A 19,689-nucleotide genomic window follows, 5' to 3' on the forward strand; every position below is an offset into this window, starting at 1 on the left:
CTTGGAAGTCCTTTTCTTCTTGTTCTTCTTGTTCTTGTTCCTCCTCCTCCTCCTCCTCTCCTTCCTCCTCCTCCTCTCCTTCCTTCTCCTCCTCCTCCTTCTCCTCCTCCTTCTCTTCTTCCTCCTCCTCTTCCTCCTCCTCTCCTTCCTCCTCCTCCTCTTCCTCCTCCTTCTCTTCCTCCTCCTCCTTCTCCTCCTCCTTCTCTTCTTCCTCCTCCTCTTCCTCCTCCTCTCCTTCCTCCTCCTCCTCCTCTTCCTCCTCCTTCTCTTCCTCCTCCTCCTTCTCCTCCTCCTCTTCCTCTTCCTCCTCTTCCTCCTCTTCTTTTTCTTCTTCTTCTTCTTCTTGCTCCCTCTTCTCCTCCCCCCACCCCTCTCTCTCTGTTTTGGTAAATGCCTACCAGGTGATGTGAAGCGAAAGATGATACTCATTTGTTTGTAAAGGCAACACGTACATGGGAGTCATAGCGAACATCCTCTCCATAGAAAAACGTGTTTCCGGAGTCACAGATTCACCACATTAAATGCTCTCTCCTGCTCTGTGGTTGGTGTACGTCAGTGGTCCTCTCTCTCTGAAGCCCCTTCCTGAGCTATTTCAGAGAAATCTCTGATGGCTATGATGGCTTCTTAACTTCCCTGCAGCTATGAGCGTTGCATTTTCCTTAGGTGAAACTCAACCTGGGTTCTCAGGTCTGAAAGAGTCAACAGTTTGCAGCTGGGGGCGGGGACTTGGCTACTGCAGGCTTCTGCGAATATAGAAAAAGGCTTCCCAGAATCTGATTCTAGTATATGTGCTGCCGAAGCGAGCACCAGAATCTGATTCTAAAACCTAGTGTCTCAGATTCTCCCCCTTAATTCCCCTTCCCATCTCTCTGCTCTGCCCTGTGTGTGTGTGTGTGTGTGTGTGTGTGTGTGTGTAGGCAGACATGTGTATAGACACCAGATATTGAATTTTGGGTCTTAGGAGCCATCTACCCTGTTTTCTGTGACTAGCTCTCACTGGGATCTGGAGTCATTAGGGTCTGACTGCCTGGTCAGTGAGCCCAGATACCTGCTTGTCTCCATCTCCTCAGTATGTAGATTAAAAGGACACATTGACACATCCTGCATTTTTATGTGGGTTTTTGGGTATCACTTTGCTGACTGACCCACCACCCCAGCTCACTTCCTTTTGAGCACCTCCCTTCTAAATCTGTGTGTGGTGGCACATACTCAGATACCCATCCGAGTAGACCCAGTGGTACAAAGCCTCACCCCACCTGAATTACCCGACAGAGAATGCATGCTCCTGTTCCTTTCAAGTAGATTTCAACAATGGTGTCTTCACTGCTCTTTCACTAGCTCATATTACGGTAATTTTCTGTGGTGTGCGTAGACATTAACCACCCGTTTCTGGATGACTTTCGGTATTGATGGAACTTGTTCCTGTCTAGACTACATCTCTCTGACAGGTCCTGGATAAAAGCTTCCTAGCAGACATTCACAACTTCCTTCTGCAAACATTTACTACCCACCCAATTGAGCTCCAGGCTCCAGGCAAGGGATATAGCAATGGACAAGGCAGACCAGGACCTGTCTCCATGGAGCTGATGGGCATCCAGTCAAGTCTACAGGTACGCCACAGAGTAATCCGAACCAATCTGGGCCAAACCAAGGAAGCTGCCTGAGAGAAGCAAACTCAAAACCAAGAGAAGATGAGAAAAGGACTAATCAGTTGAAAGAAGTAAAGGTGGAGAGAATTTACTATTGTGTACTCATGTGTGAGGATGGTGGTGGTAAGTGTGTGTTCTTACAGGCATGTGCTTGTATATGTGCATAAGTACATGAGCACATGTGTGAGGGGAAGAAGGCCAGAAGTGATTTATATAGGCCATTTTCCTCAATAGCTTTCAACCTTTCTCTCTTTCTCTTCTTCCTCCTCCTTTTCCTCCTCTTCCTCCTCCTCCTCTTCTCCTTCTCCTCTTCTCCTTTCCTCTTCCTCTTCCTTCTCTTCTTCCTCCTCTTTCTCTTCTTCTCCTCTTCCTCATCCTCTTCTCCTTTTCTTCTCTTCCTCCTCTTCCTCATCTTCTTCTTTTCTTCTCTTCCTCCTCTTCTTCCTCCTCCTCCTCCTCCTCTTCTAAGGTCTCTCATTGACCTTGGAGCACCTAAAGATGGCTGGAGTTCCAGCAATCACATACCAGGCCTGGCTTTTCCATGGGTGCCAAGAGTCTCGATCTGGTCCATCTGTTGTGCAGCAGGCCCTGGGCCGAGTGAGACATCTCCATGGCCCAAGAACTCACTCTTCATCACATCAGGCTAGTAAGCACTTTTCTTGCCTTCTGCTTTGCATGAGCTTGTCCCATCTCTATGCTGAACTCGTTCGCAGGTTTGTTACCTTTGAGTGTGCAACTCCTTGTGACTGGGGGCATAGTTCAGCTTCGAGAGAGCTTGTCTAGCATGCATGGAGCCCTGGCTTGGATCCCCAGCACTGCATAGAGTTGGGTGTGGTGGTGCATGCCTGTGATGCCAGAATTCTGGAGGTCAAGGCAGTAGGTTCAGGAACTCGAGGCTCATCCTTGGCTACACAGTGAGTTTGAGGCCAGCCTGGATCCATGAGACATTGATATGGGTTCTGTCTTAAAGCAACAAGGACGATGAGCATAACTCCTTGGCAGCAGGGCCTAGCATACTTCTCTACTTAGCCTTGCTCATGTAGGAAGACTTGGCCAGGATGGGTAGCAGTGAAGAAGAGTCCATTCTTCCCTGAGAGTCACTTCCACTCTGTGGGCATGCAGAAGTCATTTAAGTGAGTGTGTTACTGAGAGGAACACAGGTGTGGCATAGGACAATCTCCACAACCTGGAAGTCAGGCCAGTAACTGGGTTGTCTCTGTTCCCTTGTTGCTGTGTAATTTTGGGTGAACCTTGAACCTGCTGACCTTGACTTGCACATCTGTGGGATGGAGGTTGATGGCACTGTACTATCTACCAGTTTGACAATCCCACCCCACCCTTCTCTTTCCCCTGCTGCCTCTTAGGGCCATCTGGTTGCCACTGAATGTGTGGGAAGATGTTGGCAGAGGGTGGTTCAGGGGTTAAGTCAGGAAACCCAATGTGGAAATGAAACCACAGCCCTCAAGGCCTAATTGCTGGGCTAGCTGGAGACCAAGGCAAGATGGTCTCTAAGAAGTGACCCTTTGTGAGAAGCACCAGCTCCCCAGTTCTCTTCACAGTACCCAGAACCAAGCACTCTCAGATGTCAGCCAGGGAAGACCAGTGCCTACTTTGGCTCTCCTCTGTTGGAGTTTTCACCTTGCACACGGACACTTGTGGTATCGTAACCTAGGTTACAGAAATAGCAATTGGGTATGCAGAGGGCAAGTGATGAGGCAGATAGTCAGCGCTGGGTACAGCCACTTCAGAGCTCAAAACACTGTGCTGAGGACATTATGTACTAATTCTTGGGTGGCCCCCCCTTTCTTTCTCTTTCAAACTTCAAAACAGGAAGAAAGTTGTCTTCAACTCTAGGCACCAATAATAACCTCCTACCTTCTAGAAAGATCTATCTGGAAGCCGTCCAAGAAGGCTACCTTCACTAAGGGAATAGATATAACTTCTCATATTCTCTCCCCGCCCCTCTCCCCCCACCTCAACTCTGGACTTCTGGCTTCTCACAGCAGTTTGGAAGGTTGGCACGAGGCCATCTAAAACCACAGTGGGGTGTTAGGTAATAATGTTCTCATTAAAATGCTGTTTTGTGGTTTAATTTTCAACGGTTTCTTTCCAGCTTGAAAATATGAGTGTTATATCTTTGGAGGCACTTTGCTAAACAGGCAAAAGGGCGGGAAAATGGAGTGTCCAGAAGATGCCTTAGGTGGTTTCAGAAAAGAAGCATCTATTTGCATTCCAGGGAGGGAAGGCACATCGAGTACCAGAGTGACACCCTGAGGGCTTCCTGAAGACTGAGGAGATGTAATCACTCTGGGGACAAATGCTTGTAGTGTTTCTGAAAACCATCCAGATTGAAGGTGTCCTATGGGCATCTGGGGAGTGACTGGCTCATAGGGTAAAGTGCTTGCCCTGCAAACATCAGGGCCCGAGTTGGAGCCCAAGAACTAAGCTTAAATGCCGTATGTGGTAGCACATGCTTATATGTTTGTAATCCCATTGCTGGGGAGGCAGATCCCTGGAACTTGCTGGCCATCCGGGGTCTTTAATTAGCAAGCTCCATTCAGATCCCAGTGATGAGAGATCCTATCTCCACCAACAAGGTGGATGGCTGCAGAGAATGACATCTGAGGTTGACCTCTGGCCAGCCTAAGCATGCAAACACAGGTATCTATATACCCAGAAAAAAATATATATACAGGTATATATATACATATATATATATATATGTATACACACACACACACACACACACACACACACACACACACACACACAAAAGGATCATATGAGCACTGCAATGTGGTTGTGCACATTGTTTACTGCTCCTGATGAGGTCCTGGGTTTGATACCAAGGACCAGAAATTAGCATCTTAAATAGTCTATTTTTCCATGTAAACACCCAAGTAAACATTCCTATGGACTATTAGGGTCCAGGGTCAGGGAGAGACCCCAAGCAGTTGCTGCCAGTTGAGTCAGTCACAGGTAATTCTCACCTCCATCCTTACGGAATTCCTACTTGAGGCTGTCTTTTTTTCGAGATGGACTTCAGCCCTCTGAATGCTTGAATTATTAGGCATGCGCCACCACACTGGGCTGGATCTTTCTAGTTTAATCAGTGAAGTCCAGGAGACTAAAACCTAGGTTTCTATTTTCTTTTAAAAAGACGATGGGCCTTTCCAGCATCCCGGATGTTGACTTTTGAGGTTTATCTTGACTACATTCTGCACTGGCAGTGTAAAACTCACCTGTCTAACTGGGGTGCCCAGAAGAGGTTAGAGAGAGCAGACCACTGGGGAACACCCTATTTCCCTGGCAACTCCTACTTCTTCATCTCCAACCTTCCTGCCTGACCAACCTTCCACCTGATTTAGCTCTAACTATGCCACCCTGACCTTGATGCTTGGCGTGGCCAGTCCTGAGCTGTTTGTACCGTTCCAGAATCTTGTTTTTTTTTTGTCTTCCTAGAACCCAGGCTGGCTCGGGTCCTACTCCTTCAGGGTAAACAACCGTAAAGGCCCAGAAAGAGTGCAGTCCTGGTGTGACGATGTTGGCCTTTTATGAAAGCACCTGAGGAATTTCAGGCTAATTTGTGGCCCCCAGACTGAGGCAAACGTTTCAAGACGGCATTTCAGATCAGACTTGTTATCGTAATAGGTGAATATTTGATCATTTCCAGTAACTAGTGAGAGAGAACTCTTAATTTTTGATCCCTGCCCCCTCTAAATTCTTTGTCTATTCTGATTCTTTGAACTGTTTCTTTCTCTTTTTCTCCTCCTTTATTGGCAATGTTACCATATTACTATTCTCTATCACTTTGCAAATAATAGAGAAATCTGCATAGTTACTTTTGTTTGTTTGTTTGTTTTTTGAGGGACTGAACGGATCAGGCTTTTACTCAGCACCTACTACAATGGACTTGGAGGTCCAGACCCCTTCAGGAGCTGCATACCAGACATCAGATATCCTGCATATCACATATTTAAATTACAATTCATAACAGCAGCGTACTACAGTTATGAAGTAGTAATAAAATAATTTTTCGATCAGGGTCGGCACAGCATGAAGGAGGGCTGAGGCATTAGGAACTATTGACCTACAAGCCCTCAGTGTACCACAGGCTGGACTAGAACTTTCTATGTAGCTAAGGGTGACCTTGAACTTCTAATTCCCGTGCTTCTACCTCTTAAAACGCCCAGATTGTAGACATGTGCCACCATGCTGGTTCATGGGGCTGGAACCCAAGCGCCTATCAACTGAGGTTCATCCCTAGCTTTTCAGCAAGGATGCTTCCAAAACATTGGTAGCCATGCAAAGAGCTTTCGACTTTAGGTGAAGTCCCTCCAGGGTGAGCATTTCTGAGGCAAGTCACAGGCGCTGAGATTCTAGTGGATGTATTTTATACACCCCCAAAGGGAGTAAATTGCTTTAATGATCAGAGTTTCACACACACACACACACACACACACACACACACACACACACACACACACACAAATAGTTACCCTTCAGCAGGTAAAAATCAGTGTGGTTTCCTTTACAGGGGTTTCACTTTGACTTTCAACACTGGATCTGAGGGTTTGGTGAACCCAGAAATGCAAGGTGAAACTTGGGAGTGTGTACATGGGCCAGGCCACACAGACTTCTAGGAATGGAGGCTGGGTTCAGTTCTTATCAGGGTACACCTGTGTTAGCTGTAGTTCTCCATGCTTCATAAACATATGGGCCCTTGGTCTTCGGGAATGTATACTTAAAATAAGATATACTGCTTGTCTTAGAGTTTCTATTCCTACACAAACATCATGACCAAGAAGCCAGTTGAAGAGGAAAGGGTTTACACAGCTTACACTTCCACACTGCTGTTCATCACCAAAGGAAGTCAGGACTGGAACTCAAGCAGGGCAGGAGGTAGGAGCTGATGCAGAGGCCATGGAAGGATGATACTTACTGACTTGTTTCCCCTGGCTTGCTCAGCTTGCTTTTTACAGAACCCAAGACCACCAGCCCAGGGATGGCATCATCCACAATGGGCTGGGTAACTCCCGACTTGATCACTAATTGAGAAAAATGCCTTATAGCCGGAACTCATGAAGGCATTTCCACAACTGAGGCTTCTTTTTCCGTGATAACTCCAGCTTGTATCAAGTTGACACACAAAACCAGACCGTACACTGTTCAACCTGCCAAGTGATAGGGCAGAGGTTACTCCTCCTCCTCTTCCCCCAACCCCACACCTCTCCTTCTTTTTGAGATACAGTGTCATATAGTTCAGTTTTCAAACCCCTAAGGGGCCAAACATGACCTTGAACTTCTGATCCTAGAGTCTCCACCCCATGAATTGGACATGATCACGGGCATGTGCCACCGTGTGCCCAGTTTATTTTGTTCTTGGGGTGGAACCCAGGACATTGTGAATGCCGAACAAATACTCTATTTGTGAGGCGCACAAATGGCACGGCCCCTTCTAACTTTTCTCAAAGTTCCATGCGCATGTGAACTAGGGGGAGCCACAATTTTGCATGTGAGGAGGTTGCTAGCTTTTGAGAAAGGGTTATAAGACCTTTGACGTCTGTTTTCTACAAGGAAAGAGGGGAAAGACGCAAGGGAAGGCTCTTTGGGCACTGCCTCTCTATTAGCTCCTGGTGAGGAGGTAGTCCTGTTAAGGGGATAAACAGCCGTGGAGCCCGTTGAATACAACCCTCCCTCATGGTTGACTTTGGATGTTACTTCTTGTTTCCCCAGTAACACTAGAAGGGTAAACACCAGTTTTGCCACTTTTTAGTGGTCATGTTTGGCCCCTTAGGGGTTTGAAAACTGAACTATATGACACTGTATCTCAAAAAGAAGGAGAGGTGTGGGGTTCGGGGGAAGAGGAGGAGTCTGCCTATCACTTGGCAGACTGCTCTGCCTGTCTCTATTCCTGAGTATTGGGGCAATAGACATGTATTGCCACACCCCTTTCATGACATGCTGGGGATGGAACCCAGTCCAAGTAGTAATAGTACACGCAATGGGGCTGCATCCTCAGCCCAGGCTTAGAGAAAGCCACGAGACGACGTAGATATGACGACGTAGATATGTCAGGAGTGAGGTGGGGGCAGGGGGAAGTGATGGATTGCCTGACCTCAACTGTCAGGAAGGCCGATGGGCCTCAGCTCTTCCTCAGGACTTCCAGTCTCAGCATGAGGGGCCCAAGCGTCTCTCTTTAGAAATTAAGAGTATCTCTTCCATCCCCTTAAGTCTTCAGTCCATTCTCTCTCAGGATAGGACTGTGGCCACCATGATGTGAGAGATTTCACTACACTGCTTCAGAACAAATAAACAAATAATTAATTGTTTATTTCTCAAGTTTTCCTTGTTGGAAAGAGACCTGTCATCGCAGAAGGGCTTTGGGGTTTCAAAAGCCCCCAGAGTTCCCAGTTAGCTCTCACTTTCTCTGCCTCATGGTTGTCTCAAGGTGTAAAGCTGCTCCAGTACCATGCTTGCTGGCTTGCTGCCATGATAATCAGAGACTCTAACCTTCTGGAACCATGGGCTACCCAATGAAGAGCTTTTCTTTCTGAGTAGATTAGGCCAGAGTATCTCTTCACAGCACTAGAACAGTACATAAGACTTGCTCTGTTCATTCGGGTGCTATGAGGGTGAGGATTTGTGGCCAACTTGACAAAATATATAGTCACTTGAGAGACTAGTCTTTGGCCATGCTTATGACGAATTATACTGATTATCTTAATTGAAAAGGGAAAACTTGCCTTAGTTATGGGCCAAATCAATTTTTGAGCATGAGATCCTGGACTGTGTATGTGGAGATAGGGGCCTGGGCAGCAGCAGGCAAACATTCTTTGCTCTCTTCTGACTATGGATGTGATGTGAGCAGATGCTTCAAGCTCTTGATCTTGACTCCCTGACATAAGGGATGGTAACTTGGAATTGTAAGCTCAAATACCCACTTTGCCCCTGGAGGTTGCTTTTGTCAGAGTATTTTTGCCACAGAAATCGCAAAAGAAGCAAAGATGGGCCATTTTGGTGTACTGTCACAGGACCATGAGAGGTGTACTGTCACGGTCTCACAGAGTTTCAGTTCAGGTGACCCTGATGCCATCAACAGAGACCCTCAAAGGAAAGATAGCACTGCTAGCTATCTAATAGAGCAGAAAGAAGCTGTAAAGTGCGTCGTCCTTCAAGATCCTGGCTTCCTAAGTGAAGAAAAAAGATCTTAGGCTGAGATGGGTAGTTGCTACAGCAAGGACGAATTCCCTTGCTACCTGTGAAACTGCGAAGGAGAAAGAAACCTGCTACCTCAGCTGTCACACTTCAAGCTGAAAAAAATTACATTTGCAAGTGTTCAACAAGTGCTTCAGGAGGAAGGGACACTAACTCGGTAGAGGAAGGCATGAATAGAAGATGCTTTCCAATTGACAGTGACGTGTTATTCCCGGAAGTATTAAGTGTAGATGAAGATTTGAGCAAGGGGGCCCTTGAAGTGAGTGACGCCATGGTTCTTACTACAATAGGGGGTGATTACACAGATTCAGGAATGAGTTTGAACCAATATGAATATATATATATATATATATATATATATATATATATATTCTTACTAGAGAGGGTTGCAGGTATAGCTACAGGGCTTGCCTGGCCCTAGGTTCCATTCTCAGCAGCAGATAAACAGCCATGGTAGTACGTGCCTCTTATTTTAACACCCCAGAGATGGAGGCAGGAGGATCAGGCCTTCAAGGTCATTCCCGGTATGTAGTGAGTTCAAAACCAGCCTGGGCTATATGAGATTCTCTCTCTCTCTCTCTCTCTCTCTCTCTCTCTCTCTCTCTCTCTCTCTCTGTGTGTGTGTGTCTCTGTCTCTGTCTCTGTCTCTGTCTCTCTCTCTCCCCTCTCTCCTCTTTCCCTCTCTCCATATCTCTCTCTCCCTCTTTCTCTCCCTCCCTCCCTCTCACTTTCTCTCCCCTCCCTGCCCCCTCTGTCTGTCGTCTGTCTGCCTATCTGTCTGTGTGCATTTGTGTGTGTGTGTGTGTGTGTGTGTGTGTGTGTGTGAGAGAGAGAGAGAGAGAGAGAGAGAGAGAGAGAGAGAGACTACCTACATATCTGTATCACTGGAGAGCAGTATCTGCTCATGAAGAGGCTGCTGTCATACCACTAGCCAGGCTGAAGAAGCTCATGAAGAGAGAGGAGACCATCTCAAGCAAGTCTTTAACTGCAATTAAACTGGACTCTCCTGGAAAGTGTCCAGTAGGATCTGCTTCACTGAAGTGCACAGGAGGAATGGAGGCAAAAACAAGGGAAGGACAGATCAACTTGATCTCCGTGTGGTAGAACTGAAGTTACAGTGCATAGAGCAAAGAATCCATGAGGTCATAGAAACAAAACCAAAAAATGTCAGGCCTTGTGGTGTTCGTCTATCATTCCAGCACTTGAATGGTAAAAGCAGCAGGCTGGGGGGGGGGGCGGGTTTCGAGGTCATCTGCAAATACACAGGGAATTCAAGACCAGCCCAGACTGTATGACCCTAGACTCCTAATAATAACAACAGCAGGGTCAGCACAGAGGGATGTTGACAGGAGGGTTGAGGGAGATGAGAGATGGGTGAGAGGAACCAGAATGCATTCTATACAGTGCACCGCCATGCTTACCTAACGTTCTTGTTTATTGGTACCACGCACCACTTCAGGCACCCACTGTGGGCATCTTTGGAATACTTCCCATGGATAAGGGAGAACACCACAAAAACCCACCCAGGATTTTGCTCCTAAGCACATACTCTTCTCAAATGCCTTCTTTATCCTAGCTCCTGTGTGGTTTGTGCGAAAGTGGAAAATGCACATTGGAATCTCTTATTCTCATAATATTTTAAACAGATTAATGTTCAAGATGAATTCTGGCTAGTTGCCTATGCAATTGATGTGAGCCTTTGGTCCTTAAGTCCCTTGGGTCTGGGTGTCTGATCTGAAAGGGACTATTTGAACAATTCAGCTTCCTTGACTGCCTGCTTACGCTTGTTAAAACCAAGCTGAGAAAGGATTAAAATTGGAGACTGAATGGTAAGGTACTACTGTCCCGGCCCCAAGAGGGGGCTTACATACACTCTGAGCATTAGACATGACTGACAGGAGTGTGTGTGTGTGTGTGTGTGTGTGTGTGTAGCTCAAATGCCTCTTCGGGTTCCCAGTCACAAAGAATCCTTTGAAATCCAAGAAGGGATTGAGAAGAGAGTCAGGCAGTAAATGGCCGTGAGCATTTTTTTTAATGGGTTAAAGCTTTAATTGATGTGGAGTACAGGAGGAGTTTAATGTGTTCCAAGTAAGCTTTTCAACCTGCCTTCTAACTTCGGCTGCTGAAGAGTGACACTAATCTTCGTAGGTGTTCTGTTTCCCCCTTAATCCTCTGATTTGACTTTGGCTATTAGTTAAAAAAATACATTTATTTTATATAATACATATATATGTATTTTGAAAGATATGTATTTTATATTATTGGATGATATTCAAGGCAGCTGACTATAATTAAAGGCCCTATTTTCTCTCTCTCTTTTTTCTACACTTTAATTTAGAGAGAGAGAGAGAGAGAGAGAGAGAGAGAGAGAGAGAAAACAGCCATGCCACAGTGCACCATGCTGAAGTTAAGAGGACAATTTACATGTATTGGTTCTCTCTTTCCACCACGTGGTTCTGCGAATTTAACTCAGTTCTTTAAATTTGGCATCCAGCCCCCTCTAGATCTCCTTTCCTTACACATGAACTTTGAATAGAATATTGTGGGCAGTGGCTATTCTATGAAGCAAAGACTGTGTAAGCAGCTTGCAGAGAAGGCTGTGCAAACATTCAGAGCAGGGAGCCCCTGGAACGGGGCGGGGTTGGGGGCGGGGCTTGGGGAAGTGAGGCTCTGACAGGGAAGGACCAGGTGGGCCTAAGCAGGGATGAGAGCCTTCTTGGCAGGGGGCCCATTCTTACAAGGCGAGCTGGGAAAACTTGCCTGTGGCTAATAATCCAGAGATACCAACGGATTACGCAGGCATAGGTCCAGCGAACTGTGAACCACGACTCTGAATGGCACATAAAGTGACCATAATTAAAATAAGAGGAGAAACTCCGGGGTGGGGGTGGGAGAAAGGAAGCACCGGGTGTTTCAAAATGATATTTTACCAGTAGGAACCGAGTCTGCCAGCTGTCAGTAACTCTGTAGCAGAAGACCACTACTACTCTCAAAACCAGCGGCAACCTCTTCCACCTAGAACCAGCGAGGACTCCAGCGCCATGATATATTCCTCGCTTCTATTGGGGCAGTCACTTAATTTCTCTCTGATTAGTTAGCTATTACTGACACTAATTAAAACCTGCCTTGCCCTTAGATATATAAAGCCAATTTATAAAGTGCTAAGTAGGCAAATTCTTCCAAGAACTATTAATTGTGGTAAGGGCTGTGTCAGCTCCAGCTATACGCTCATAAATGCAAACCCAACCTGGTCAATAGTCCCCTGGGATGGTAACAATGAAACAGCCAGCTTTTAAGAAACGCCTGTGGAAGAGCATGAAGAGATTGTTGGAAACGCCTGGGTAAGAACAGATAGTAACTGGAGCTGTGAAGCACCGAGGTGGGGGTGGGGTGGGGATGAGAGGGTGAGGGAGGGGAGGGGGGAGGGGGAGGGGGGGAGAGCAGAACAAAGGGGTTATTAATGAGCATCAGGTACGTATATTGCACAAAGGACTGATTCAGGCTGTTCTAGTGCAGTATTGGGAGGAGGGTTTTTTAACATACGAAGGACATAGAAAGCACCATAAGGTCGATCAGACAAGTTTCCCGAGACGCCTGCTCCAAGACTGCTTTCCTGTGTCCCTTGGGAAATGAACGACAGGTGGCCCTTCCATCTATCGTTTCCTTGGGTTCTGGGCTGTCTTTTTCCTCTGTCATGTATCCGCAGGTACAGACGTAAGCACGTGCACACACACATGCCATCTCTATCTTCCCACTGCTGTGACTAAACGCTTCAGACACTTAGAATGAGTGCTGGTGATCCGAACTCAGCCCTTAGATAGCAAGCACGTTTCTCAGGGCACCGTTGCTGGAGCCCTGGACTTTTGCCCTAAGACTCCTCCGGAATATGACTTTACACATTACATGTTGTACATGCAGACTACATTTAACCTGCCAAATAGATTAAAGAAGCACACTCGCTTTTCACAGGATGGGTAAGTGTGGTTTCATGCGTAAGTTCAGACCCATTGCGTCTCTTTTTTGATCACATGTGTGTACAAGTGAGTGTTCACTGGGTGACATTATGAGTCTTCCTAAACTGCTTTTCTACACTGAGACTTGGAGACACGGATTCTTCCTGCAACCAGAGCTCATCAATTCAGTTAGGCCGGCTGCCCGGTGAGCTCCAGTGAGCTGCAGGACCTCCTGTCTCTGAGGCACATAATCCAGTGCTGGGTTTATGGGTGCAAACCACTGTATCCAGATTTTCATGTGGCTACTGAGACTCTTAACTCAGGTCATCATACTTGTGTGGCAAGCACTTCACCAACTGAGCCAGCTCCAGTCTCTCATTACTTCTTCACTGAGCATCCAGTAAGTGCACGGGCTTGCTGGTGCCTTATGGGACGGAGAGCAAGGCTTATGGACTCAGCGAGACTGTTTGAGTGGGAGAGGCATATAGTAAACAAGCAGAAGTGTGTGCCGTGGAAGCAACGTAGAGCTACAGAGACAACTAAATGAGGCAAGCGGATAGGAATGGACAGAATAATAGAATAGCTTTATAGCCCAATGTTAAAGTGCCGGGCAGTGTAGTGTTGTGGTCTTAAAACTCCATTTCAACAATGGGATCTATATTTTAAAGTTGAAAACACATCTCCTATGTACAGCTTTAATATATCAAAGAGCTAAAAACGTAACTGTGGAGGTGTGTGTGTGTGTGTGTGTGTGTGGTGTGTGAGTCTGTGCGTGTTCGTGTGTGTGTCTGTGTGTATGTGTCTGTGTGTCTGGTGTCTGTCTGTGTATGTGTGTCTCTGTGTGTGTATGTGTGTGTGTGTCTGTATGTGTGTGTGAGATGTATGTGTGAGATTGTGAGGTGTGTGTGTCTGTGTGTGTGTCTGTGTGTGTATGTGTGTGTGTGTCTGTATGTATATAAAGTGTCTGTATGTGTGTGTGTTCGTGTGTGTGTATATGTTTGTGTGTCTGTCAGTGTGTGTCTCTGTGTGTGTGTGCATGTGTTTGTGTGACTGTCGGTATGTGTGTGTCTCTGTGTGTGTATGTGTATGTGTGTCTGTATGTGTGTATGTGTGTGTGTCTGTATGTGTGTGTGTGAGATGTATGTGTGAGATTGTGAGGTGTGTGTGTGAGGTGTGTGTGTCTGTGTGTGTCTGTGTGTATGTGTGTGTGTATGTGTGTGTGTATGTGTGTGTGTATGTGTGTGTGTATGTGTGTGTATGTGTATGATAGGTTAATGATAACACATTGAGTATAAAATTGTGTCCCGTATAGTATATAAAGTACACAAATATGAATAAAATAAACCTTAAATAAGAGAAACAAAATATAATAATAAGAACCTAAGTGACTGGGGTTCGGTAGGGTGGCTCATTGGTTCAAAGGCACTTGCTACCAAGCCTGACCACCTGAGATCAGTTTCACAGCTCCACATGGTGAAAGAAGAGAACTGATTCTCTGAAACTGTCCTCTGACTTCCAAGCACATTCCATGGTGTGTGTGTGTGTGTGTGTGTGTGTGTGTGTGTGTGTGTGTGCTCTCTTGTATGCATACACACAAGCCCACGTGACCAGGCACACACACAAGATAATTTAAAAGTTTTTAATTTACATTTTAAATGTTATCCCCTTTCCCAGTTTCCCCTCCAGAAACTTTCTAGTCCATCCTCCCTCCAGTCTCCTTCTCTGAGGATGCTCCCTCACCCACCTTCTCCCTCCTACCTCCTCACCCTGACATTCCCCTATAGAGGGACATCAAGCCTTGACAGGACCAAGGGCCTCTCCTCCCACTGATGTCTGACAAGGCCATCCTCCGTTACATATGTGGATGGAGCCATGGGTCTGTCCATGTGTACTCTTGGAATGGTGGTTTAATCCCTGGGAGCTCTGGTTGGTTGATATTGTTGTTCTTCTTATGGGGTTGCAAACCCCTTCAGCTACCTCAGTCCTTTCTCTAACTCCTCCATTGGGGATCCCATTCTCAATTCAGTGGTTGGCTGTGAACATCCACCTCTGTATTTGTCAGGCTCTGGCAGAGCCTCTCAGGAGACAGCTTTATCAGGCTCCTGTCAGCATGCACTTCTTGGCATCTGCAACATTGTCTGGGTTTGGTGTCTGTATATAGGCTGGATCCCCAGGTGGGTCAGTCTTTGGGTGACCTTTCCTTCAGTCTCTGCTCCAGACTGTGTCTCTGTATTTCCTCCTGGAAGTATTTTTGTTCCCCCTTCATTTAAAACTTTAAGGTGATAATTGTCTCATGGCTTCCGGGGCTCTCAGCCTGGCTCCTGTGATCTCTTCCATCACCTTCTTGAGTCACATATCTGCATCATCAATTTCTCTCCCTGATTCCTTCCCTTTTCGACTTAGGTCTTCCTATTATTTCTTTAGAATATCAAACCTCGCGGTTAGGAAAGAGCAGGGACAGGCAGCTGCATCTGGCTCTGGTAAGGCCTGGTCACCTTCAGATCCAGAATCACAGCGAGTGCGGTCTCTGGAGGCAGATCTATGGATGGGCTTTCATACTGTCGTAAGGGGCAGCTGGAGGTGCATGCTGGGATGACGAGCAGATCTCTAGTCTGTTCTTGGGCCCCACTTGTCTCTGAAACACACTTTGGTGTATGTCTAGATGTGCTAAATAGTATAATAGCCTTGTTTCTAACAGGTAAGAAAAACTACTTAAGTTTTAGCAATGAATCAAAATGTTGTTCAGAATTAAAACAAATCAAAGATGTATTTGTTTTCATTTCACATATATGAGTGTTTTACCTAAATAATATGTATATGTACCATGTGCATGCTTGGTACCTCTTGCAATAAAAAAGAAAAGACACGGGTGACTGGTTCTCCAATGTACCGCTCCACACTTTTCTCACGGGCTCTCTCTGACCCAGGCAGTTGTGCCATAGAAACTAATGCTAATTTATCTCAGCAGCTCCACACTGCCCCCACGTACTCTCTGACCCAGGCTGTCCGTGGGCTGTTCTACTGTGGCACCTTGCGGTTTTACCATGCCAGGCATACACATCCCAATTCCGTAGAGGGCTTGGTGTATCTCACAACCGCACCTTCTCTTGAACTTAATTAAGTTGCCACATGAAAGAACACACCACACAATAACCTCTGATCCAATAAGATATAATTTGCCCATGTAGACAGCACAAAATCCTGTACACACCCATCCCTTAAAAATATTCATAACAACCTGTATCTATGCGCAGAGAAGAATCTTAACATCTGCCACCATGTTCTCCCAGCTCCTCTTCCTCACTCCAGCTCCTTCTCCCCTGCTCTCTCCCTCCCTTCTAAAACCTCTGTTCCCGTCTCCGTCCCTCTCGTCCCATGACAGGCCTCATTTTATCTTGTCTGCCTTCACCTGCACAATGACATTAACCTACAGGTACCCAAAGAAGTCAGAAGAGGTGTCAGATCCCCTAGAACCGGAATTACAGGTGGTTGTGAGGCAGCCTGTGGGTGCTGGGAACTGAAGTGGGTGGTCTGAGGGCAGCAAGTGCTCTTAACCTCTGACCTCTGAGCCCTCTCTTCTGCTCCATTTTCAGAATGCTTTTAGCTGTTTACACATGGGTCAATCTCTCTGTGTGTCTGTGCGTCTGTGCGTCTGTGTGTCTGTCTCTCTCTCTCTCTCACTCTCTCTCTCTCCGTGTGTGTGTGTGTGTGTGTGTGTGTGTGTGTGTTTAGTGTAGGTTTGCGTACATGTTCATGTGTATATGCATGTGGCGCATGTTTGGAGGCCAGAGGTTGACACTTGTTATCTTTCTCAGTATCTGTCAACATGGTTTTGCAGCCAGGGTCTCTTACTAAACCTGGAGCTCACTGATTTGAATAGACTCTGCGTTCCGGGGATCAACTTGTCTGTCTCCACCCTCTCAGCCCTAAGGTCACAGATACAGGGCATGATTCTCATGGTTTGTACACGGGCGCCAAGGATCTGCCTCGCACAGCAAGCCCTTTCCCAATGAAGCAGTTTCGCTAGCCACAACTCGTGACTCAAAGCAATCTCTTTATCTCTTCCTTTGGTCAGCCACTCAGGTACAGGCTGTGCAAACGGCTATCTCTGTGAGATATGGCCAGCCTGCAGGCTTTTGAAACTACAGACACAGTCATGAAGAAATTTCTTTTTATCTCACGTCTTATTTCAAAACCTCCTCCTTGTGAAAAGCCTGAAAGACTGCCATTTGTTCCTGGTTTCACCACTTCCTGTGTGGTGGTGGGTGCTGTGCTGTTCATGGCCCCATACTCTACTGGGAGCGGGAAATGAATCCCGCTTCTCTTATAAGTTTCCACATGTACTCCTGGAAGACATCTGTTCTTGCTTCATTTCTGTTTCTGTGGCAAAGGGCCGGGACCAGTGGTAGCCTGGGATAGGAAAGGGTTTATCTCAGCTCACATATTATAAGTTATTGTCAAGGGGAGTCAGGGCAGAAATTCAAGCAGAAATTGTGAAGGAGCACTGTTGGCTTAAATTCGGCTAACTGAGGACCACCTGGCTAGGGGAATGGTGTCGCTCACAGTGGGCTGGGCCCTCCTACATCAATGAATGATCAAGACAGCCCTCACAGACGTTCTCACAAGGCAATCTGATCTGAGCAATTCCTCAACCGAGACTCCCCTCTCAGGTGACGCTAGACAATGTCAGGCTGACAGTGAGAAGTTACTAGGACAGCAGTATTCAGTGGTCATCTGCAGTCTTTGGAGAGGCTTTGGCTGGAGATGACAATGCTCCCAGGGGCGAGCCCTTTCAGTGGGTCTCAAGACTAAAGTATAGGGTCATCCCAGCCTCGGAGTGTTTCTGCAGAGCTGGGACCTAAGCTCAAAATTTCTCCCTGTCTATTCTTGCTTTCTCTCTGTTCCAAAAGTGTTGATTCAGCAACAAGCCTGGGGCGAGAGGGATGGCTCAGTAAATGGTAAGAATGGAAGGGCCTGAGAGGAAACCCAGCATTCTTATAAGAAACCAAGCATAGGAACAAATGCTTGAAAAACCTGCCCTGGGAGCAGGAGACAGACAGATCTCTCCGACTGGCAGCCAGCTTAGAACACTTTGAGTTCAAGGTCCATGAAAGACGTCTTGACAAACAAGTTAGATAGACAGCACCTAAGAAATGATATCTGGCTTCTACACACACACACACACACACACACACACACACACACACACACACACCACGCACACATACAAAAAGCATTTTATATATTGTCTTAGCATATCTATTGTGATAAAACACCATGATCAAAAACAGCACGGGGAGGAAAGGGTCTCTTTAGATTTGTATTTTGTAATCCATTATCCGGGAAGTCAGGACAGGAACCAAGAGAAAGGAATTGATACAGAGACTATGAAGAGGTGCAATTACTGGCTCGTTCCTCGTGGCTCGCTTAGCCTGCTTTCTTATACCATCCAGGACCACCTGCCCAGTGGCAGCACAACTTACAACGGCCTGGACCCCCCTTATTAATCATCAATCAAGCAAATGTACTTCAGGCTCACCCATTGGCCAATCTAGTGGGGGTGTTTTCTCAATTGAGCTTCCTCTTCCCAGTGACCCTTGCTGGTGTTAAGCACCACTGACCCCGTCCCAATCTGACACAAACATAACATTATTCAGCTATAACCTTTCCTTTCTTATTTGTCCCCAAGATGACATGTTAATATTAATATCACAACATAAAATATCTCAGCTTTGAAGATTCCAGTTTTTAAAAACTCAAACGCTTCAAAAGTTCAGTCACTTTAAAACATTGCAAGTCTCTTTCAAAGTTCAAAATGAATCTAGACTATTCACAGTGTGTTACAATAGCTAAAGTTCCTCTGAAACACTCAAAGTCTCCCTAAAAGCCCCGAGTTTCTAAGATTCCTAAGTCATTTAAAAGTCCTGAGTCTCTGTAAAATTCCTAAGTCTTTTCTGTGGTCTCCTGTAAAGTGAAAATTAAGTTACATACGTTCTTACTCCAGGAGGGAACAACCAGGACACAGCGACAATCAAATAAAAAACAAAACAAAACAAAACCGAAGTCCTACAGTATAGCGCTCAGATCTTCATGTCCGCGACCCACTCACAATCCTCTGGGCTCCAAAGGGCCTTAATAGGTTTCCCCGACTCTGCTACCCACAGCTCCTGCGGCTTATCTCGGGCTTATCTTAGGCTCGGGGCACGCTGCTGCTGGCCTTGGCAGTCATTCCAAAATGCAGGCATCTCCAAAATGCTCCCGTCTCCACTGCAACTGGGGTGCACCTTCACTGCGCGCCTCTTCTGGGCTCTCTTCAGTGCCTCTGACACTGCCGTAAGGTGCCAAGCTTTTATCCTTCTCCATGACCCTTTCATTCCTGAGTCTTCCACTTCAACTGAGGCTGCACATTCACCAATGGCCTCTCCTGACCTGCCGTGGTGCTAACTCCATCTGCTCTCCAGAACCCCTTCATGCTTTCCAAACCGATACCACCTAGAAAACTCTTAAATATTACCAAGGCACAGCTTCCGGCCTCTCTGGACCAAGAGTTCTGTGTGCTGACCCTGAGGAAATGCTTCCTAGAAGATTTTGCCTCCGTGATGCTGGTCTCTTCTTGACGATACCTAACTATTCTGCAAACATTTACTGATAATATCTTCTAACCTCTTCTCCCTGGCTTCCCTTCCTCTCTTCAGTGGGGGTGGATTCCAAGCTTAAATATCCTGTATCTCAGCTGTATCACAAAAGACTGCTTCGTGGAAAGCTTTTAAAACAGGAGCAGGATCTAGAGACTTGTTGCTGACAGCCGGTTGGTCCCTTTGAGGGTTGCTGTGAGCAGGTTGACACGGAGAGAGGCCCTCCTAAAGTAG

At 46.4% G+C, this 19,689-nt stretch overlaps 1 long non-coding RNA gene across 1 annotated transcript in view; it reads right to left on the reverse strand.

Moving 5' to 3' along the window:
* LOC134481488 (uncharacterized) overlaps positions 1-19,222 on the reverse strand; it is a 35,308-nt gene extending 16,086 nt beyond the window's left edge. Inside the window, exon 1 of the long non-coding RNA XR_010056993.1 lies at positions 18,812-19,222. This is a non-coding gene — a long non-coding RNA (uncharacterized LOC134481488). The remainder of the gene's footprint in view (positions 1-18,811) is intronic.
* Between the last annotated feature and the right edge of the window lie 467 nt (positions 19,223-19,689).

This window comes from Rattus norvegicus, chromosome 13, assembly GCF_036323735.1.
Source record: "Rattus norvegicus strain BN/NHsdMcwi chromosome 13, GRCr8, whole genome shotgun sequence".
NCBI classification, from domain to species: domain Eukaryota; kingdom Metazoa; phylum Chordata; class Mammalia; order Rodentia; family Muridae; genus Rattus; species Rattus norvegicus.